Genomic DNA, 24091 nt, shown 5'->3' on the forward strand with positions numbered 1-24091 from the left:
ATTTGAGATGCTTCAGGGTCTCAGAAAAGAAGAGAGGTGAGATGATGTTTTTCCTTGAGGCTGTGATTAATGACTGATTTTGCCAAGCCACATTAATAGGATGCCAGCCACTCCACAAACTTTCAGGCATCTAATTGTGAATTTGTATAGTTGCCAACACCAAAGTAAAAAATCACATTACTAATAAAATCACAAAATGCTTGAAGTTTTGAAAAGTTCAATGTACAAATATTGAGGAACGACTTTACCAATGTGCAATACGTAAATGTACATGTGTACATACTACATTTTATACAATGCATTTACACAAACACACAAATGCATTCATACACACACAAGTAACAAAACATGGCTATATACTCAGAGTGCATCATACATATAATACACATGTATGTGGCACATATAAACATACCAGCACACACACACACATACACACATAAATGTTGTCTCCTTCATTCAAATGTAAGTTTCTCAAAGGTGGGGACTGTTTTTGCATTTTATTTGTATAGTTCTTGGCAATGAATAAAGTCTTAATGAATGTGATGATTAATTTGTTGATTTTGAAGTCCTCACCCATCCCAGCTCATTGCTTCCAATTATTCTATTCTCTGGGTCTAAGAAAAAGAAAACTAATCACATGCCTATTGTGCTGATCAAATGAAATAATATTTGTAAAGGACTTAGCACAGTGTTTGACAAACAGCAGGTGCTTAATAAATGCTTGTGTCCTTGCCCCACTCCCAATCACTCTTCAAATATGGAAAGGCATTGATAACCACTTCCCTCCTATGTCCAAGGCTAACTATCTGAAATTCGGAGGTTTCTTTACTTCAAATTTCCTCCTCTGAATTGTCTATACTGATCTGCCCTTCAGGAGATGAAAGAGATATTTCAAGTCAAGTTAATGAATAATTCCTCAGATTGTTGTGAGGCATTGGGTGAGCCCCTTATCCTCTTGGGTCTCAGTCATCTCTACTGCAGAATAAAGGCACCTGGACTGGATGGTCTCTAAGGATTCTTCAAGCTATGAGCATCCTAAATTTTATGAGCCTGTGAATCTATTCTCTTGTAGCAACATTCCAGGAAGTCGTAGCCTTTGGGTGTCTCGATAGCAAGCCAGGAAATAAGTCATATTTTTTCAAGATTATTTTGAAAGGCACCCATTTCCTGGGCTCATACACAATCCTGTCATTTTCACTGGGAGGTATTAAAATGGAAGTTTGCTTTTGATAAAGATGAATGCTAAGCCATCCCACATTAGAAAATGATCGCTGAGCTGTAAGTCCTGTTGTCGTTTCCCCCCCCCCCCACGATTTTCAGTGGTGCCTTTTTAATATATAAGAAAGACCTGATCTCAGCATAGACCAGCCAGCCAGGAATAATGAATGTACTCATTTTATTATTTTATTTGCTTTGGAAAAGAAAGCACAGCGTCCCTGAAACTAATGTGCTGGTCATACTCTTGGAACGTCTAAAATTAAAAGTGGATGTGCCGGAAAATATACATGCAGGCCCCAGCACCTTAACGAGTGATATTGATCACTCGCCCTCCTTCGGGACAGATTTGTGTTGGCCAAGGGACCATGCTCACCACTATTTGTCGAGTCTGTTTGTTATAATATAAACTGGGTTTTTTCCTCCTCTTTTTTTTTTCTTCTTCAGGGAGGAGAATAAATTTATCTTAAAAGTGCTTTTTTTGTATCTGCAACAAAAAAGAAAATCAAAGTGTGGGTTTCCAAGGTTCTAGATCATCTTAAAACTATTTTGGGTCTCTATGGATGATAATTTCTTATTTCTGTGGCTTCATGCTGATTTTTCAGGTTAAGAAGAATGATTTTATCCCATGTATCCTTTTGAAGTCATTTAGACTTTTCCTAATCATTCTTGGCCTGAAAATGAATTAGAGAAGTCCTGTGTAGTTGTGGATAAAAAGCTATCTTCTAAGTTAGAAAGATTTGAATTCAAATCATGCCTGTGACACCTATTAATGATGTGGCCCTGGACAAGTCATTTAAGCAATCAGAATTCCAGGTCCCTCTCTAAGATTCTAAATTGCAGAGCAGGTGATGACTCATATGGAAGGGAAGGAAGGGAGAGATGGAGGAAGGGAAGAATAAAGGGAGAAAAGAAGGGAGGGAGGAAAGATAAGAAGGGAGGGAAAGAGGAAGAAATGAAGTAGAAAGGAAAGGAGGAAGGAAGGAAGGAAAGAAGGAAGGGAGGGAGGGAGGAAGAAAGTAAGGGAGGAACAAAAGGAGCAGGGAAGGGATGAAGAAAAAGAGGGTGAAAGGAGGGAGGAGGGAAGGAAGGGATTAGAGAAGGAGATAAAAGAGGGAAGTAGGAAAGAGGAATGGAAAGAAGAAAAGAACAAGGAAGAGAAGGAAGGAGAGAAAAAGGAAGGAAGGAAGGAGGGAGGGAGGGAGGGAGGGAGGGAAGGAAGGAAGGAACCAAGGAAGGAAGGAAGGAAGCATTTATAATTAAGCCTCTACTATGTTCCCGAGAGTGTGCTAAGTCTTTTACCAATAGTTTCTCATTTGATCTTCACAACACCCTTGAAGTTGGGTGCTAACATTATCCGTGTATTGTAGGTGAGGAAACTGAGACAGAGGCAGAGTGATATGCTCAGGATGACACAGCTAGTAAATGTCTGAGTCCAAAATTGAATTCAAATCCTCCTTACTCTCTGTCAGTATTTAATCTGTCTAACAGGAGTTCCCTATGAAAATAACATATCACATCTAGTCCCTATCTAGTCTGTATGCCAATGAAGGAGCTGGCTACACAATAGGAAAAGTCTGTGGAGGATCACCCAATGTCATTACAGAGCTGGTTTCTTAGAGGGATTCTCAGAGATTTGGATCTTACGGATGTCTCTAAGAAGCATGAACTTAAAAGGAGTCACAATTTAGTGTTAAGAGCCCTGACTCCAGGGCCAGTGATCTATCCACTGTGTCACCTAGCTGTCACTGTCCTTCATTCTTGAAGAAGACTATGACATCACACTGGTGATGCCATGCCATGCATATGAATTGTATTTGAGTGAGAAGGTGTTGTGCTAAGCCATCAACCTCACTTTCTCCTCTGAAAGCATCTGGGTCTAGTGGACAGGTATGAAATCAGAAAGATGAGGTCCTCAGTACTGTTAATTTATAATAATCACAGTCAAGATTTAAATGGTGCCTTAATATTTGAAAATACTTGACAAAATATTATCTTATCTATTCCTTAGAACAAGCCCATTGCATTTTATAGATAAGAAATGAAACTCAGGTATATGTAGCCTTAAAGTCCATTCCTCTTTCCAATAGCCTATAGTACTTCTCATTTACTAACCATGTGAACTTTGGCAAATCCTTTGCTCTCTCTGGAGTTCTGCTTCCTTTTCTGTAAAATGAAGGAGTTGCCCTCAATAGTTTCTAACTCTTTTTTTCAGTATGGCCATTATGTAATTTTGTGATTCATGGTTCTGCCACCTAGTCCCTATCTAGGTTTGGGATGGGGATGGTCTGGGTTTTCGCTCATATCCTATAAAGGAAGTATGGAGTGAATCTTTCCTTCATTTAAAACCCTGAAATCAGTCACATCACACTTTATAGCAGAGGAACAAACTTTTCACTCACTTTCTTAAAGAAAAACTCCACAGAAATGGCAACCTAGATGATACTTCTGGGCATTTCCTGCCCAGCGAGATGTGGGAACAAGTATAACTTAGAAGTTTGCCTTAGGCTCAGATGCCCTCCTCCTAACCTCAGCAGAAGAGAAATAAAAATGTAAGAAAAGTATGATTCAATTTTCTTTACTCAAGAGACAAAATTCTAGAAAAATCAAACTATATCATTTATGTCTCTATGGTGATTTAGCAGGTATGATGCATGTGGATATTGACTCCGAAGCTTAGGGATGTATAGGGTCTCTGAACATAGAGGAGGTCCTGGACTTAGAACAAGGAAGATGCGAGTTCAAGCAAGTCTGGTGTTAGATACTATGTAAGTCACTTACCTTCTTTCTCAGTTTTCTCATCTGTAAAATGGGACTTATAGCCTCAACTCACAAGGTGAGTGTGATTCTTGATTCTTAAAGGAATGAATGAAAGCATTTACTAAGTTTACAATTGATCTAGTATCATGCAAACAAATAAAAAATGTCTAATATCAAGGAATTTATATTGCAATGGGAGAGACAACATGTACAGAAGTGGTGGTCAGGGAATGTTATGGTCCAGAAAGTCTCAAAGTTGATAAATGGAACCTTTTCTAGAAGTGATGCTGATTCATTAACAGTTCTCAGTCTAAGAGAAGGAAAGATGGATATGAATTCAGAGACAGGAAAGACACTGGTTTTTTGAAGAGGAAATCTCAGAGAGTGTTTGCAAATCTCAAAGGACTTTAGTATTATTATCCTGATAGAGAAAGAAGCTCTATCTATACATCCTGAATCACCACAGGTAGTACCACTCTTTAGGCAAACAGAATGCACAGTAACACTTCCTGAGGACACTGGAGAAATCCCCATGACTAGTACCCATCCCTGACAGACAGATTATAGGGAAAATGAAAGAGCTGATCTCACTGGTTTTCCATAGATTATAGGGAAAATGAAAGAGTTGATCTCATTGCTTTTCCATAGAAATCTCCAAGGTGGTGAGGCAGAGTTACTGATTCAAGGCTGATGGAGTTTTCAAGAAATCTCTAATACCTTTTTTTTTTCATTGACCCACCAGAAGGGAAATGTTTTGAAAAAGGTGAGCTTGGAAAGCAAAGTGTTATAATGTAAAATGTACTAATTAAGGAAGTCAAGAGAATGCTCCAAGTCAATTGAGTTACTCTGCCTTGGACTACACTAAGAGATGAAAAGTATCCAGAATGATGAGAGATATGGAGCCCTCTTCTCTGGTGAAACTATCTCTGGAGCATAGATTTAGAGCTGAAAGGGATCTCAGTCTGGCCATCTAATCTAAACATTCATTTTATGGATGAAGATATTTGACTTTCATTCTTTAATTGTAATTTTTTTTTATAATTTTAATTTTATTTATTTAAGGCAATGGGGTTAAGTGATTGGCCCAAAGTCATACAGCTAGGCAATTATTAAGTGTCTGAGGCCGGATTTGAACTCAGGTATTCCTGACTCCAGGGCCGGGGATCTATCCACTCTGTCACCTACCTGACCCTGTCCTTCATTCTTGAAGAAGATTATGACATCACACTGGTGATGCCATGCCACGCACATGAATTGTATTTGAGTGAGAAGGTGCTATGCTAAGCCACCAATCTCACTTTTTCCTCTAAAACTCTGGGTTCAGTGTCCAGGTATGAATCAGGATGACTAGAAATGGTCCTCAATATGAGCCAATCAGGGAGGGTTAAGCGGCTTTCTCAAGGTCATTCAGCTAAATAGGTATCTGAGGCTCCTGATTGGGGCTGTGACATCTATCTGACCTACTAATAAGGAAGTGAGATCTTAAATGACACACCAGGATTTGATGTATATCCTCTGACCCCAAATCTATCATGAAAAATTGGAATAATAATAATAATAATAGAAACAATAATAGTAGTAATAGCTAAAATTTATATAATGCTTACTATGTGGCAGACACTGTCCTAAGCTCTCTTCAACTGTTATTTAAATTGATTTTATAAGAACCTTGAGGAGTAAGCACTATTACTATTCCAACTTTACAGATGAGGAAACTGAGGCAAAGAGCAATCCAGGTTTGCCTTGGGTCAAACTTGCCCAGGATCATCCAGCTAACCAACATCTGAGGAGTGAAACTTGGCTCTTCTAGGGCTCCAGATGATTGAAGAGCTTAGAGATATTTATTCTAGACAAAAATAAGACTTAGGAGTGATGGGATAACTGTATTCAACTATTTGAAGGGGGTGTCATTTTGAAAAAGATAGATCTAAAATTTGTTCTGACTGGCCATGGAGAGCAGAACAAAGAGCAATCAATAAAGTTGCATGGAGGATGAGATTAACTCAATGTATGGGAAATAGTCCTAACACTCTGAGCTATGTCAAACTAGGAAGAGATGCCTTGGAAAATAGGAGCTTCTTCTTCTCTTATAGGCTGGAATTGTAGGGCAAGTACCTTATAGAGTAGATTCTTGTTCAGGTGTTTGTTGGGCTGGATGATAACAAAGGTTTCTTTTAACTTTGATATTCCATGATTCTATGAAGATATGCATTCAAATCCTGACCACCATATGCTACTTGAATGAACTCAGAAAAGCCATTTTACTACTCAAAAAAAGCTTTTAGAAGTGGGGTATAGAATACTGGACCAAAGACCACTTTTATATACTGCAATCTCTAGGACTTTGTGAAAGCTGTTTGATAGAAATTGAGTTTACATAAATATTTTCTGCCGTATTCCTTCAAAAAGGCCATGCGATCTGAAGATAAAGGTGACACATTTTTTTAAAATCAAGAAGAAAAGAAGGAAATTCCTTTGCCAAATATGGTAAGGGAGAGAATTCTTAACTAAATTAGTGATAAAAATCATATATAATTTTGATTATATTTTTTAAAATAGTTTTTGAATAAAAACAATAAAGAATAACAAAAGAAATGATTAAGAAAAATTTGTATCTGATATTATTTCTAAAGGTCTGATGATAACATTATATCCCATGATCCTAAAATATATAGGAAATTGATTTAACTATAGGTTGCCAAGAACCATTGCTCAATAGGTAAGTGATTGAAAGATATTTATAATTTTCAAGAAAATAGCAAATTTAATATGGACATTTGAAAAATGCTCCAAATTGCTAATAATACAATGTGTGCAAATTAAAGCAACTCTACAGATTCACCTCAGATCCTGAAAATTGGCAATAATGAAAAAGAAATCTGAACAGTAAATGCTGAAGGGGCTATGCGAAGACAGTCACATTAATGTACTCTGATAGTGAAACTGGGAAGAAATCCAACTGTTATGGAAAAAAATTGAGTTTTTTTTTCAAGAAAATGGAATAAATTGTTCTGGACATATACCCAGGAAGTCAAATACAAAAATATGTTTGTAGTGTCATTCTTTGTGGTAGCAAAGATCAGGAAACAAAGGAGGTGTCTATCATTTGAGCAATAATAAAACTAAAAAGCAGAGCTGTAGCATATGAATGCAATAGATTACTGGAGTATAGTAAGAAATGATAAATGTGAAGAGTTCAAAGAATAATAGTAATAACGAGCATTTTTCTAGTGCCTCCTCTACGACAGTCACTGTACTAAGCACTTTATAAATACTATGGCAAAAGATGCTCCTAACAGCTCTGCAACCATCGTCCCCAATTTACAGTTGAGGAAAGTGAGGCAGGGAGAAGTTAAATAATTTGCCCAGGGGGTCACATCTAAGACTGATTTGTACTCAAGTCTTCCTCACTCCATGTCTAGTGCTCTGGGCACTGTGCCTCAGACAGAGAGAGAGTGAGAGAGAGAGAGAGAGAGAGAGAGAGAGAGAGAGAGAGAGAGACAGGCAGACAGACACAGACAGACAGACAGAGACAGAGAGAGACAGAGACACAGAGATGGAGGAGGAGGAGGAAGAGGGAAAGAATGTATAATTGTCATTGGAAAGGGCAATGAAAGAATCAGTGTCATTAGGAAGTATTCAGGTCCTGAGGAATGTCAAAAGATGGAAAGACAAGGAAGAGGTTAAAATGAAGAATCTGTTAATTTTGTAACTGACATTGATGCTTATATTTGTCCTTCATTCTAAAAGAAAAGACCATGACATCGGGAGGTGATGCCTTGAAAAGCAAGTGAATTGAATTTAAGGCGGGGAGGGGGCTTGACCTAAGTTACCAGCCTCACTTTCTTCTCTGGAGCTATCTGGATCCAGTGACTAGATATAAATGAGAGCAACTGGAGATGACCTTGGATGGGAGACAATCAGGTTTAGAGTGACTTGACCAAAGTCACATGGCTATTAAGAATCAAATGGAGGCTGATTTTGAACTTGGGTACTCCTGAAGCTAACCTTGGTTCTCTATCCATTGCACTACCTACTTGTTCCAACTGACACTATAAAGGGCACAAGGGAAGGACCCAACAGATCTGATAGAGGATATTGGTAGGGTAAGGTTGAGGTCATTAGGAAAAGGCGATTGAGAATGGGGGAATACAGTTTGTACATTGTCAACTAAGAGCTCAAATCACCAGAATAGAGAGAGAATGTGAAGGCAGATGTATGCTAACTGTTTAGAAAAGAATTCAGTTAATACAACAGGTTGGTCAGAAGAGGCTTGGGAGAAGTGGGAGATCAGATCTTTCAAGGTCCTTTCTTGAGATTTGACTTCCTGATAGAGGATAACATTATATCCCATGATCCCCCAAAGATCTTCCTCACAAGCGGTATGGGTAGTTGAAGGGGAGTGTGAGCATCTGGTCAGGAACTATGAGGCTGCATGAGTGTGAGGTGGGCCTGGCTGGAGAAGATCCCAGGGATGAAGGAGATAGCAATGTCCCTGGGTGGTCACTGGAAACAGTGAACAGTCCCAGGGGGTCTCATGGGATCTTGGAGTCCTCCATGTTCAGTTTGAAGCAGTAGCAGTTATTCTTTCAATGTTACTTTAGAGTAAACATAGATATATGAACACCCTTGGTGTTTTTTTCACAGGGATGATGATGGACATTCATACTGTGTTTCACAGGTATCACTTCTGCTTCCTACAATCCCTACAGTCCTCCAGAACTCTGTCCTGCTCCCTCAAGTTGCTAGGGCCCTCTCCCTCCCTCTCCTCCTACAACTACAATCACAATTACACTACTATGCTACAATTACAAAGCACCCGTATATGCTACCTGTCTGATTAAAATATAAGATTGTTGAAGGGAGTAGCTTTTTCATTTTTGTTTTCACATCTCCAGTGACAGACAATAGTAATGCTCAGTGGGTGGGTGGGTGGATAATCACATTTGTTTTTCACAGTCATGCTGTGAAGTAGGTAGCACATGTCTTACTGTCTCCATTTTTCACCTGGGAAACTCAAACTCACATAGGCTGCGTGACTTGTTCAAGAAATCCTAGTTATAAAGTTTCAGAGGCAAAATTGGAACAGGATGTTTTCTTTGAATCTCAACATTGCTATATAGCACCATGGACAGAGTGCTGGTTCTGTACCTGAGTTCAAAGGCAGTCTCAGATACTTTACTAGACTTTTGACCTAGGTCAAGGCTCTTAACCTCTGTCTGCCTCAGCTATCTCAGCTTTAATATGGGCAATAATAATGTACCTACCTCAAACAGTTGTTGTAAAGATCAAATAAGATATTCATAAAGCTTTCCTCCTTCCTTCCTTCCTTCCTTCCCTCCTTCCCTCCTTCTATTCTTTCTTCATTCTTTTCTTCCTTCTTCATTCCTTTTTCCCTCCTTTCTTTCTTCCTTTATTTCTCTTTTCCTCCATTCCTCCATTCCTTCTTTCCTCCTCCTCTTTCTTCCTTCCTCTTACTACTTCTCTCTCTTCTTCCATTCCATCTTTCTCCACTTTCCTTTCCCTCCCTCCTTCCTTCTCTGCCTCCTCCCTTCCCATTTATACTCCCTTTCCTCCCTTTCTTTCCCTCTCTCCTCTTTAACCTACCTCCTTCCTTCTCTATCTCCTCTCTTCCTTTTCTCCTCCCTTCCCTTCTTCCTCCCTTCCCTCCCTCCTTCCTTCTCTCCTTCCTCCTTCCTTCCTCCCTCCCTTGCTCCCTTCCTTCCTTTCCCTCTTTTCATTCTTGATTCCTTCCTTCTTTCCTTCTTCTTTTCATTCTTGTTTCCTTCCTTCTTTCTTTTCTTCTTTTCTTTCCTTCCTTTCTTTCACATGTTACCTTTCCCATCGAGGGAACTCAGTTCCTCGTTACACAAAACACTTAGGCTTAAATACAGAATGTATTTATTCTCTGCCTCCAGCTTCATTTACTTGAATTTCAGGTTCATATCTAAAGTGGAGCTCTCAGGAGCTAAACAGTACAAATTAGATTTGTATTTTCTTTTCCCAACAACTGCAAAAGAAATGAATGCCAACAAACTGTATTAGGGTTCCTGCTTCTCTCTTCAAAAGCCTGAAAGCATATTCACAAAGGCTGTTTGAATCAGTCTGCTCTGGCAGGGGCAGTGGAGAAAGGGTCTTAACACCATCTTAGGTTCTCAGATATAGGTGATCTTGACCAAGTAGGAAGGTACTTAGACAAGGAGCTGAGCTTCCTGGTTTAAGTTAGAAGATATCATAGGTGTCATTAGATGTCATTAATATGACCTCATTTATAGGGGAGAAAACAGAAGCCCAGAGGGGGAAGCAGCCTGCCTCAAATTGCCCAGCTAGTCCCAGAGTTAAGATTTGAAACTAGGACTTTTGACTCCAAATTCAATGTTCTTTCTATCCAACCATAAATCCCTATTTGAACTTGGTAGCCTATTTCAAGTGTAACCACTTCAGTCTTAGAACATCTTGGTTGAGGATAACTTCCAAGCACAATTTGTCACTCTCAGTTCTCTAAGTGGATTCATGCTACCTCCATAAAATATCCCAAATCTGTCCCCTTCTCTCTACTCATATCACGAGTCTTGAGCATCTCTCTCCTGAATGATTGCATCTATTTGCAACAAATCATCACCTTCCCCAATCTTTTCCCCACACAGCTGTCAAATTAGTATTTCTGAAGCATGTCTGTCCATGATACGCTTTTGCTCAAGAAGCTTAAGTGGCTCACATTGCCTCTAAGGTAAAAACGCAAATTTTTGTATCTAGTATTTTGAGTCCTTCACAATTCGGCTCTACTCTGTTTTTCAAGGTTCACTACAGATGATTCCCTCTCATGTAAAATTAGTTCTAGACAAGCTGACTGATTGGCTGTTCCTCAAACAAAGCATTCCATCTCAAGTCTTCATGCCTTTGTACAGGCTGCCTCTGATAACATGGTTTGCTTTTCCCCTCTATATCTTAAAAAAATGTAAATACACAGAATTTGTAGGGGGTCACACCTCTGGCCACCTAGGTCAATTGTAAGGCCAAATTTAAGAGAGTTGATCTGTTCTGTTCTGATATGCTGATTGTAGGGGTGCATACCCAACAAGAGAATACCAAGATACTAAAAAAAGAAGGGCCATGGCAACTTGGTAGTAAATATATGTAGGTTTATTAGGCTAATTGGATGGTTTAGGGGAATTTACTCATGAGACCCATTCCTTGACTGCATGGAATGATGGATTCCTGTACCCACCCAAGGTCAGGTCAGGTATTCTATAGAAACACAGCAAAGAAGGCACAGTATCAAGGTTGGCCCAGGGTTATATACAAATCGTTCCATGAGGAGATTGGCCAGAGAAGTACTTAGTAAATGTAGTGTACATTCATGATGTAAAAGTTTGGCTCTTTGAGCAGTGAACTTAGTCTTATTTTCCTAACATTTTGTGGACAGAACAGAGAAAAGGAGAATGTCTTAGGGAAAGACTCTCCTGCTTATTATTCTCTATGAATGGATAGAATGGAGGACTTGGAATCAGAAAGTACCAAATTAAAATCTACTCTCAGATACTTATTAGCAGTCTGACCCTGGAAAAAGTCATTCCGCCTTGTTTGCCTTAGTTTCCTCATCTGTAAAATTAGCTAGAGAAGGATATGTCAAACTACTCCAGTATTTCTATCAAGAAAACCTCAAATAGGATCATAGAGAGTCAGACACAACTGAAATAACTGAACAACACAACCAGTTGGATAAGTCATAAGCTAAGGGAGAAAAGGTAGGTAATGTTTAGATAATCCATGCCCCATGCAATCCCTTTTTAACTTTAGAGGAATGTTCTAGCACCCTCTGACAGTCTATTAAAGCCAAGGATCCCTTCTCAGAACAAATGTCTTTAAAACAATAAAAAATATTTAGGATTATAAAGGAAAACAATTATACTGAAATAAAGCATATAGATAGATAGATAGATAGATAGATAGATAGATAGATAGATAGATAGATATACGTATGTATGTATGTACATATTTCCAACCAAACTCAAAGATGCCTTGAAATCCATTGAAGAACCTTTGGGAGTTGATGGGGCCCTAGTGTTTATTTTAGAATAACATGAGGACCCCGAGGTTCTTCATTACCTCTCCCTATAAAAAAAATTGCCAGTCTGTCAGCATCTTGGACTCCAGTGTCAGCAATCCAGAGGAAATGAAACTTTGGATTAGCTCATTTCATTTCCTGGTTGCTACTCTATGTGGTAAAATGAGGTTTTGAATTACTTGTGGATTTTAGATTTCTCTCTTTCTACCTCTCTTCACCACAGATCATTAAAAATTGACCATCATGTCCCAAAAGTGGGTTAATGGATGGACAGCTTAAGTGCATTGCTGATGTTGGCAAAATATCATATAGAAGGTAGAAGGTGTCCACAGGGGAGTTGTGGAAAAACAATTAGATTTGGAGTCATAGGACATCTCTCTCTGCCAATCTGTCAGGCAAGTGACTTTAATGCTATGGCCACAATTTCCTCATCTACAAAATGAGGATGTTGGACTAGATGAGGTCCCTTACAGTACTAAGTCCAAGGAACTTCAACCAACAACTCTTCAAAAATCTTAACTTAAGGAACCCCAAATACTGACTTTGTGCATGAAGAGCTATTAGGGTTAGATTACCACTGAATGTAGTTGAATAAAATTTCATAGTGGAGGAATGTGATGGCACAAAGGCAAGATACTGTATCTTCCCTTTATTGATATGAATAATTCCATTTTAGAACAAGTCAACTTTGTAGTTGAAATAGCCAGTCATGTGTAATCTCTGTGTTTTGCCTGTTTTAGCCCAAATCTTGTTCAAGGGCAATCACTACTTAGAGACTGTTGCTCTCAGACCCCTGAGGCCAAAAACAGACTGCCTAACAAATTAGAAAACACTGTTTCTAAGCCTGAAACACAACCCTCAAGCCAATGGTTGAGCAGATGTGAATCCAGTATGACTATGTCCATTCTTTATACTCTATTTAAAATGATTCTTATTTTGAAACCCCCTTGCCCCATGGAATTTTTCTTTTCTGTGAACTATTGATACTTAACTTTGCCTTGGCTTGTAACTATGGACCAAATAAATCTATTTATTCACTTGTCTCCTATGCTATTTAATTTGACTACCAACTCTCTAATTATTAATCATCACTGTTATGTACTTTCTCATCAAAATATTATTTTCCTTGTCAAAGAAAACAGAATCCAAGTAAGATTTGGTCATCTATACATCCTTTCTCCTTTTGAAGATCATGCTAGAACTTCACACAGAAAATGTTTAATAATTTAGTTTGCTGACTGCCATTGTGCCATCTACTCTAACTTTTTTTGGTGTGGGAGCATATTTTGAAAAAATACATGCTTTCTGTAATCTTTATTTGCGATTTAGTTGTTTTAGTTTCATTTATAGGTTACTTAGGAAGAAACTAATGACTGTAACTATAACTGATCCCTTGTGAAATTTATATTTTGGTCCAAATTTGGTACAAAGTATTCAGCACTGGGATGAGAGGGGAAAAATATTCAACATCAAAAGAGCTAAAGAAGATTCCTATCCTTTCTTCTGTCCTCATTTCATCAATGCAATTATTCTGTTTTTGCCTCTATCTCTCTGCCTCTATATCTATTTCTTTGTCTTTATGTCTTTTTATCTCTGTATCTTTGTCTCTGTGTCTTTCTGTCTCTGCTATTTCAACTCTCTCTGTCTCACATGCATGTATGTCTGTATGTCTGTGTGTCTGTATGTCTGTGTGTCTGTGTGTCTGTGTGTCTGTGTGTACACACACACACACATACACACACACACAGACACACACACACAAGCACACACAGAGACACTTTTTGTTACCTTTACCTCTCATAACCAGTCTTAGCAGTGACTTGGCTCTCCTAAATCTATTCTTAAAGAACCATAACATCCTGACAGTAAGCCTTAATTACGTGCTTTTACTTGCATCTTCTTTCTAAAATGGTTTAAAATCTAAATTGATTGAAGACATCCCCTATAGTCCTCTCTTGATAATTCATACCTTTTTCTTCTCATTAGAATTATTTCTCTTTTTTTGTCTTTACTATTTCATTTTGGAAAGCTTTCTCTTCCTTTGAGGCTAATAATAATTCCTAAAACATTTTAGCTTGTGAGGTTCCTATCACCTACCCTTTCTCTGAAGCCTTTGAAATCAGCTTTCTCCAAAGTTACTGAGCATGTTGATTATACTTGGTTTTCCTTTATCATAAATGATATGATAGAGCAATTTCTCCTCCTGAAGTTTCCCATCACATCTATCCGTGGAAATCAGTTTCTTCTCACTGGCAATGATTGAAGATTGGAGAATTTATCATTCAGACACATTTTGATTTAGCCAAGAAAAAAATTTAGGTTAGGACATAACTGATAACAGCATTCAAGATTAATGTCCATTCCAAGCCAGTATAATAGAATTATATTAGCAATGCCTGAGTGTCCAAAAGGCATGTATGCAAGAAAAAGAGGTCCCTTCTCTACATGAAAACTGTTACTAAGCCCACTGATTTTCACCCCATACTTCAATGAATATTTTGGTTTCCAAGGCAATTTTCTTTGTCAGTGACAACCTGTCGATGAAAGGTGCTTGGGCTACAGAGTGTGAAAAATTGCCTTTTCATTTTAGAAATGTCATTGGAAATAGTTAAAATGCCTCCTCTTGTAGGTCAGGTCTCCAAGAGTGGGAGGTAAATATATAAATAAGATGATTGGGTGCTGTGGTCAAGATGATTTCTTTAATATGGTTGAGGTTCATGCAAAAGGAACTATTTTCAAGATAGGACTTGCCAAGATATCAGGTGGAAAGCATCCCATATAAGAGTGTAGTCAAATTGAATTTTTGACCATTCTAACAGAAACTGTGTAATAAACTCCAGGCAAAATTAGAAGGAATATCAGGTACATCTGCTCCAACTTTAACATGAATCTTCTCTATGACCCCTCTGGGAGATAATAATTAGGGAATAGTTTATATATAATTTGTTTTTTTTTTTCATGGCAATCTTGTAAGATCCAAATCCCATTTTAAAGAGCAGTGAACTGAGGTTCAATAAGGTGTAATGACTTGTCCATGGTCACTGAATTAGTGTCAGAGTTGAGATTCAAATCTAGATTTCTCCTCTCTGTATCTTGTATTTTTCCCCCCTCTACAACACACTGCCATTGATTGGCATGTTTCCTACTCTCTGGGTCAATTCATTTCACTTTTAGACAGTGCTAATAGGGAGACATCTTTACACGATACCCTCTGCTCTGAAATTTTTCTCCTCAGAATCACAGAATCTCAGAGTTGGAAGGGAGCATAATATCCATCTAGTTCAAGCTATTCCTGAAAAAAATAGGAATAATTGAACTAACTTTATGGTATAGGACAGAGATGGGGAACCATTTTTTTCAGTCAAGGGCCATTTGGATATTTATAGCATCATTTGCAGACCATACAAAACTATCAATTTAAAACGTATCCTTCTAATACGGTCAAATATCTAATTAATTAACCCCTAAAAGTCTCTAGATTTACTGAATTTCCCCAGTACTGATATAGTAGATAAAGCATGGGTCCTGAAGTCAAGAGGATCTGAGTTTAAATGTGCCTCAGATACATCTTAGTCATATAATAGTGAGAAAGTCACTTAAATGCTTCCTGTCTCAGTTTCTCAATTTGTAAAAGGAGATAATAGGAAGACGTACCTTCCAGAGTGAGGATCAAATGAGGAAAATTTCTGGTGTGAAACTTATGAATTAAAAGTTACCATATAAATATTAATCATTATTTTTGATTGATATTTTATTATATTTTTCCAATTACAGATTAAGAAAGCTTTTCAACATTCGTCTACTTCATATTTTTTTAAGTTGCACACTTTTCTTCCATTCTCTCTAACCCTTTCTCCCCTTAGTGGTGAAGAGTCTAGGGAACATTGTACATTACATTTGTACTTAATATATTTAGATATTTGTCATTTTGTGTATGAGGAAAGAGGACTAAGGGGAAAGAAAGAAAACCATGGGATAGGAAGGAAAAATTTTAAAAAAGTGAACATAGTGTTCATTCAAATTCTGTGGGTTTAAAAAGTTTTTTTTTTCACCTGGATGTGGATGGTATTGTTTATAACAGGTCTCCAGGGGCTCTCCTAGCTCTTTGAACTGCTGAGAGGAACTTCATGCATCCTAGCTGTTCTGCTCACAATGTTGTTGCTAAGATATACAGTGTTCTCTTGTTTCTGTTCCCTAAACTCAGCATCAGTTTGTGTTATTCTTTCCATGCTTCTCCAGAGTCTGACCATTCATAGTTTCTTCTAGAAAACTAGTACTCCATAATATTCATATACCATAACCTGTTCAGTCATTTCCCAATGGATGAGTATCCCTTAATTTCCAGTTCTTTGGCACTATAAAAGGCTGCTATAAATATTTTGGAACATGTGGAATTTTTCCCATTTTTTATGATTTCTTCTGGATATATAGCTAGTATTGTTATTGCTGGGTCAAAGAGTAAGATAAGTCAAATTGTTTTTAGGTAAAAGTTCCATATTGTTCTCAAGGATGGTTGGATTAGTCCACAGCTCCACTAACAGTACATTAATGTTCCAATCCTACAACACCTCTCCAACACTGATTGTTTTCCCTTTTTGTCATTTTAGCTAATCTGATAGGTATAAGGTGGTACCTCATAGCTGTTTTAATTTGCATTTCTCTAACCAAAAATGATTTGGAGTATTTTTTCATATGATTATGTATAGATTCCACTTCTTTTTTGAAAACATCCTTTGACCATTTATCACTTGGGAAATGAGTTGTAACCTTGTAAATTTGATTCAATTCTCTCTATATTTTATAAATGAGACCTTTATCAGAACAACTAGCTGTGAAACTTGTTTCCTAGCTTTCTCTTTTCCTTCTAATCTTGGCAGCATTGGTTTTATTAGTGCAAAGTTTTTTTTAATTTAATATAGTCAAAATGTCTCCCCTTTCCGTAGATCTGGCAGAGAGAATATTTCTTGATCTGTTAACTGGTCTATGGTATTGTCCTTTAGGTCTAAATCCTGTAGTCATTTTGACCTTATTTTGATATAGGGTGTGATATGTGGGTCTTTGTCAAATTTTTACCTACTCTTCCTCGGTTTTCCCAACAGTTTTTGGAGTTCTTTGGGAGTGAGTTTGTCAAACAACAGATTAGTATAGTCATTTCCTTCTGGTTCTTTTGTACTTATCCTAATCCACTAGTCCATTACTATTTCTTTTTTTTTTTTTTCTTTTTCATTACTCTGTCTTAACCAATATCAGGAAGTTTTGATGCTGCTGCTTTATAGTATACTTTTAGATTTGTTACAGCTAGTCCACCTTCCTTTACATTTTTTTTCAGTTCTGTTGAGATTCTTGACCTTTTGTTTCTCCAGATGAGTTTTGTTACTGTTTTTGCTAGCTCAATGAAATAGTTATTTGGTAGTTTGATTGGCATGGAATAAACAATTTAATTTGTGTAAAATTGTCATTATATTAGATTGGCCTAACCATGAGTAATTAATGGTTTTTTTAATTGTTTAGGTCTGACTTTATTTTTTGTGAAAAGTGTTTTGTAATTGTGTCCATAAAATTTATGGGTTTGTCTTGGGAAGTAGATCCCCAAATTTCTTATGTTGTCTGAAGTTATTTTAAATGGAATTTCTCTTTCTATCTCCTACCCTTGGGGTTTGTTATTCATATATCGAAGTGCTGATGATTTATGTGAATTTATTTTATATACTGCTGCTTTGCTGAAGTTGTTAATCATCCCAAGTAGCTTTTTATATGATTTTCTTGGGTTCTCTAAATATACCAGCATATTATCGGCAAAGAGTAAAAGTTGTGTTTCCTCATTGCTAATTGTAATTCTTTCAAATTCTTTTTCTTCTCTATTGCTAAGGCTAACATTTCTAATACTATATTGAATAGTAATAGTGATTATGGGCATCCTTAGTGTATCTCCTTTACATATAATACTTGCTGACAGTTGTATTGATACTGCTTATTTGGAGGGAGTTTTCCTATACTCTAGAGTTTTTAGTAAGAATGAATGTTGTATTTTGTCAAAGACCTTTTCAGCATCTATTGAGATAATCATTTGTTTTCTATTGGTTATTGAACCATCCCTGTTATAAATAAATAAACAAACAAACAAATAAATAAGCAAATAAATACATACATACATACATACATATGTGGTGTAACTCCTACTTGATGATGGTGTATTAACCTAGTAATAACTCATTGTCATCTCTTTGCTAAAATTTTATTTATGATTTTTACATCAATGTTCATTAGGGAGACTATAATAATATAATTAATATATATAATATATATAATATAATAAAACTAATAATATAATTAGGGAGTCTATAATATTCTTTGTTTTGCTTCTTCCTGGTTTAGATATCAGCACTATATTAAAGAATTTGGCAGAACTCTCATTTTTTAAAATAGTTTATGTGGAATCATAATTAATTGTTTTTTAAATGTTTTGTAGAATTCACTTGTAAATCCATCTGGTCCTGGAGACCTTTCCTTAGGGAGTTTATTGATGTTTTCTTTCCTTTCTTTTTCTGAAATGGGGTTATTTAAATATTTTATTTCCTGTTCTGTTAATGTTTAGTTTGTATTTTTTTTAATATTCACACATTACACTCAGGGTGGAGTGAATTTATTGGCATACAGTTGGGCAAAATATTTCTGGATTATCTCTTTAATTTCCTCCTCATTGGTGATGAGTTCACCCTTTTCATTTTTTGATACTGGTAATTTGGTTATAGTCTTTTTTAAATCAAATTAAACAAATGTCTATTATATTGTTTTTTAAAATAAAATAAACTCTTAATTTTATTTATGTATTATTTATTAGATAATTATTAGATTAGATTATTAATTATTTATTAGATCAATGGTGTTCATGGTGTCAATTTTATTAATCTCTTTTTATTTTCAGAATTTCTAATTTGATATTTAATTGGGATCTTTAAATTGTTCTTTTTCTAGCTTTTTTAGTTATATACTCGATTCATTGATCTCCTCTTTCTCTATTTTATTCATCTAAGCATTTAGAGATATAAAATTTCCTCTAAAAAACTGATTTGGCTTCCTCCTATAAATTTTGGTATGATGTCTTATTGTTATCATTTTCTTAGATGAAATGGTTGATTATTTCTATGATTTGTTGTTTGATTGACTCATTCTTTAAAATTAAGTTATTTAGCTTCCAATTAATTTATGGTTTGACTTTCCATGCCCCTTTTATTACAGGCAATTTTTAATTGCATCATGATCTGAAAATGATGTATTTATTATTTCTGCATTTCAGCATTTATTTATAAGGTTTTTAGCCCTGATACAATGTCAGTTTTGGTAAAGGTGCCATGTACTACAAAGAAAAATGTATAGTCTTTTATATCCCCATTCAGTTTTCTCCAGTCTATCATATCTAAGTTTTCTAAGATTTTATTTACTTTATTAACTTCTTTCTTATCTATTTTGTGGTTAGAATTATTTAATTCTGAGAGAGGTAGGTTGTGGTCTCCCATTATTAAAGTTCTGACATTTATGTCTCCTCATAATTCATCCAGGTTCTCCTTTAACAATTTGGATGCTCTACTACTTGGTGCAAAAATGTTTAATAATTATTTAACTTCATTGTCTATGGTGCCTTGTAAGAAGATGTAGTTTCCTTCCTTATTCCTTTTAATGAAATCTGTTTTTGCTTTTGCATTGTCTGAAATCAGTATTTCTACCCCTGATTTTTTAACTTCTGCTGAAGTATAAAATAATTTATTCCAGCCTTTTACCTTTATCATGTGTGTATCTCTCTGCTTCAAATATATTTCCTGTAAACAAAATATTGGAGGATTCTGTTTTTTAATCCAATCTGCTTCTGTTTTATGAGAGATTTCATACCATTCACATTTACAGTTAAGATTACTAATTCTGTATTTTCCTTCATGCTGTCTTTACCCATTTATACCTTTTCCTTTGTTCTTATACCTCCTCACCAATGTTTTGCTCCCTTTTCCCTTTAACTTTAAAAAAAAACTTTAACTTTAGCTTAACTTCAAAAAACTTTTGCTTTACTTTTGTTTTCCCTTTTATTAGTCTCATCTTCCCCCTTCTCTTCCTCCCTTGCCCCCCTCCACTTTCCTGTAGGGTAGCATGGATTTTAAAAGTCAATTAAAATGTTAATGCATGTTATTTCCTCTCTAGGCCAAATCTTCTGAGAAGATTTACTCAGTGTTTTCACCCTCCTTTCTTTGCCTTTACTATAATAAGTCTTCGAACCTCTTCAATAGGTGTTATCTATCCACTAATGCCTAGCCTTCCCCTAGTTTATTCTTTTTTGTGTTTTTATCATTTAGCTCTTTCTTGTACTTACAAACCCTTTTCCAAACTATATTCCTTTCATATGTCCTAATAGAAGAGTTATTCTCAAAGGCTGATTTATTGAATGCTTCCTTGATTGATAAGTAGCATTGCTTCATAGTCACTAAGTATCCTCCCTGCTCCTGTCTCATTACAAATACATTTCTCAAGAGTCATACATCACATCAATTTATAATCACTTTATACCTTACCCACTTTTCAAATACCCTCCATGGACAAACAATTCTCATGAGTCAAAGCATCATGTAAAGCAAAATCATTTATTGAACCATTCATGACCCCCCCCCAAGCCCACTCCCTCCAATTGTAGCCAAAGTGTCAAGCAAAGCAAAATCTTTTCTTGAAGTTTTCATGTCTAGGCCCTCTAAGTACAATCTCTCCCTCCTTCTTTATAGTGCTTCAATCATAGCCCTAGAACCCTTCTCAATCAATTTATCAGGTGCACTCTATCTTCTGTCCCTTCAGCACCCCAGTAACTAAAAGCCTTGTTAACTAAAATATGGATTAAGGCAAGATTACTTCCTAATCTCTTTATGCCCAACACTTCTAAGTAAACTCTTACTCTGGCCCCTATTGTACTATAACTCTTCTTAACTAAGGTATCTAGTAAACTATGGTCACTTCTGATTTATTTATGTTTAGAACCTCTAAGTACTCCAAGTTCTGAGACACTCTGAGAGTCTCTCTTAAGAACTTCAGAGATGATTATAAGGCACAGGACGCATTGATACAGAACCACCCCATATAGGATGCCATCAGCAGAGAAAGTACTGAGCCCCATAAAGAAGGAAGAATTAAAGTAGCTCAAAGGAAACATGAATTATATAAGTTTAGAGTAAACACCCCAGGTGTTCACCTGAACTGTTTGTGCCCTACCTATGGTAGAGTATTCTGACTTCATATTTATCTGATCAGCCTCATTTGGACCCACTGTAATTTGACTCTAACCTAGAGATGTCATTTTGGTCTCTCCTTTGATAATTAGGGACAAGAACTAACCATACCCATATCCTCTAAATGCAATCCTTTCAACTATATTCAACCCTGTAATTATCCTAAGAAAAATATAATTCTTAAAAGTTATAAGTATTATCTTCCCTTGCAGGTATGCATACAATCTAATGTTCTTGACTAGCATCCCCCCCCCACTTTCCATTGACCTTTTCATGCATCTCTTGAGTCTTGCATTGGATAGCAAATTTTCTGTTCAGATATGGTCTTTTTATCAGAAAATTTTAGAAGAATTCTCTTTTTTATTGAAAATCAATCTCCTCCCCTAACCAAATGTGCTGAATTTTGCAAGGCAGTAAATTCATGGTTATAATCCAAGGTCCTTTGCCCTCTGAAATATTATATTGCAGGCATTCCTATCCTTTAACGTTGAAGTTGATTGGGATTCCTTTGTATTTAAATTGCTTTTCTTTGGCTGCTTGCAATATTTTCTCCTTTATTTGAGAATTCTGGAATTTGACTGTGATAGTCTTTGGAATTTTTATCCTGGGCATCTCTTTCTGGAGGTGTTCCATGTATTTTTTCGAGGACTATTTTATCTTTTTGATCTGGTACAGATCACTTCCATCTTCTTTAGTTCCTTCTCTCCTTTACCCCTTCTCCCTCCCCTTTCCCCTTCCCTTATTCTTTCCCTTTTTAATTCCTTCTTTTCCCCTTTCTTCTTTCCAAACAAAGAGAATCTCTTTGCCTTCAAAGAAGCTTTTATTCTGAGGAGATACCATGTGCATCTATAAATTTATTGGTTCAAAAGTTCAAAGGAGAGACCCTTTCAAGACCTTTATTTTATAGATGAGAAAACTTGGGCCCAAACTAAGGAAGGCACTAAGTTCAAGTTCCACAGAGAGTGAGCCAATGAGCCCAGATAAGAACCTGGTTCAGTGGTGGTATCCATAGGGTACATCCTCCATGATTGCTTGGCATTTCAGCACTACTGAGAACCTGACTTGGGCTTCCTTAATTCTAGCTTAGATTTCTTTTTCCTCTGTTTCAGAAAATAGAAAAGTTCAATGGCATTTACTTTGTATGCCATCCTCCAAGTCCATCAGTTTGAAAGTCTTCATCCCTTGGTGATGGAATTTCTCTCATTCTGTGAACTGAGGAGGGATGATGGAGAGGGGAGGGGACATTTGCTGATAAGAACATCCTTTGCAGTGGGGACGAGCTCTTCATGAAAGAAATAGACATTTCTGAACACAATGTCTCCTGATTAGTGAGGTACGGGCGAGAGCTCAAACAGGCAATTTATAGTATATAGATGTTAGAGGTTGAGACATCTGTCACCAAGTGAGCCTCTCTCATTAAGCTCAAAAGAAATGGCATGGGGGTCCTCATTTTTGTGTAGGTAGGGGAGAGGATTGGGGATGGGCCTCATTGTCATTGTAGACAGAGAATCTGAATGTGGGAGTCTGGGAGAGGAAGAAAAGACTTAGGTTTGAAATTGCCAATTATCATCAAGATTCAACTCAAGTACTATCTTCCTCAGGAGACCTGTCCTGCTCCCCTCCCAACTTCCTCCTACCTTTCTCAAGAGGTGATTTGGTATCTGCCTTGCATTGTTTTATATAACCCTGCCTATGTACATGTTGCCTCCACTGATAGAATGAAAGCTTTCTGAGGGCAGACCATTTTAACATTTTTCTTAGTATTTCTACCACATAGCATAGCAGTTTGGGCTTAATTAATGCTTGTTGATTGATAAACCTATGTACATATTTTCTTCCCTGATCTGGACAGGGATTTTTTTCTCTATATAATGTATCCCTAGCATTTTAATATAGTGTCTGAGCCAAAGCTGGTACTTAATTAATGTTAATATATATATGTATTAATACATACTTATGTTACATTTAATATATTATAATATGTATAGTTTATATTATAATATATTAATATATAATAATGTGTATATGTATCAATGCTAATTTATATATGTATTAATATATATTTATGCTATATTTAATATATTATAATATATTAATGCATATTGATTTATATATAGATATGTATTTATGTACATATATGCATATATCAATACACACACATATATACATATGTATGTATGCAGGAGTGTGCATGTAAATGTGGATACATGCATATACATAAATACAAACATACATCCTGGGGGGGGAAATGATTAGAGTGCTGGACCCAAAGTCAGGAAGATTCCTCTGGCCTCAGATACTTACTAGCTATGTGACCCTGGACAAGTCACTTCATCCTATTTGTCTTAGTTTCCTCATCCACAAAGTGATCTGGAGAAGGAAGTGGAAAAGTAATCCAATATCTTTGCAAAGAAAATCCCCCATAAGGGGTCACAAAAAGTCAGACGAGACTAGAAAATGTTTAAACAGTCACTGTCTTTTCTGATAGAATGTTTGGGCTAGAGGGTGTTTTAAAATACATATATATGTATATGTGTGAATTTATATATACATATAAATGGATGGATCAGTGTGCATGTGTGTGTGTGTGTGTGTGTGTGTGTGTGTACACAAGCACATCCTCTCGGGGGTGAGGTGGTTAGAATACAAGACCTGAAGTCAAGAAAACTCCTCTGGCTTTAGACATTTACTAGCTGTATGACCCTGTGCAAGTCACTTCATCCTGTTTGCCTCAGTTTCCTCATCTGAAAAATTATCTGGTAGAAGGAAATAGCAAACTAATTTCATT

At 36.5% G+C, this 24091-nt stretch overlaps 1 long non-coding RNA gene across 1 annotated transcript in view; it reads left to right on the forward strand.

Annotated features, from left to right (window-relative positions):
* The first annotated feature begins 3081 nt into the window (after nucleotides 1-3081).
* Nucleotides 3082-24091, forward strand: part of LOC141498187 (uncharacterized) — a 50528-nt gene continuing 29518 nt past the window's right edge. Inside the window, exons 1-3 of the long non-coding RNA XR_012471582.1 lie at nucleotides 3082-3105; nucleotides 3628-3767; nucleotides 3861-3983. This is a non-coding gene — a long non-coding RNA (uncharacterized LOC141498187). The remainder of the gene's footprint in view (nucleotides 3106-3627; nucleotides 3768-3860; nucleotides 3984-24091) is intronic.

This window comes from Macrotis lagotis, chromosome X, assembly GCF_037893015.1.
Source record: "Macrotis lagotis isolate mMagLag1 chromosome X, bilby.v1.9.chrom.fasta, whole genome shotgun sequence".
NCBI classification, from domain to species: Eukaryota; Metazoa; Chordata; class Mammalia; order Peramelemorphia; family Peramelidae; genus Macrotis; species Macrotis lagotis.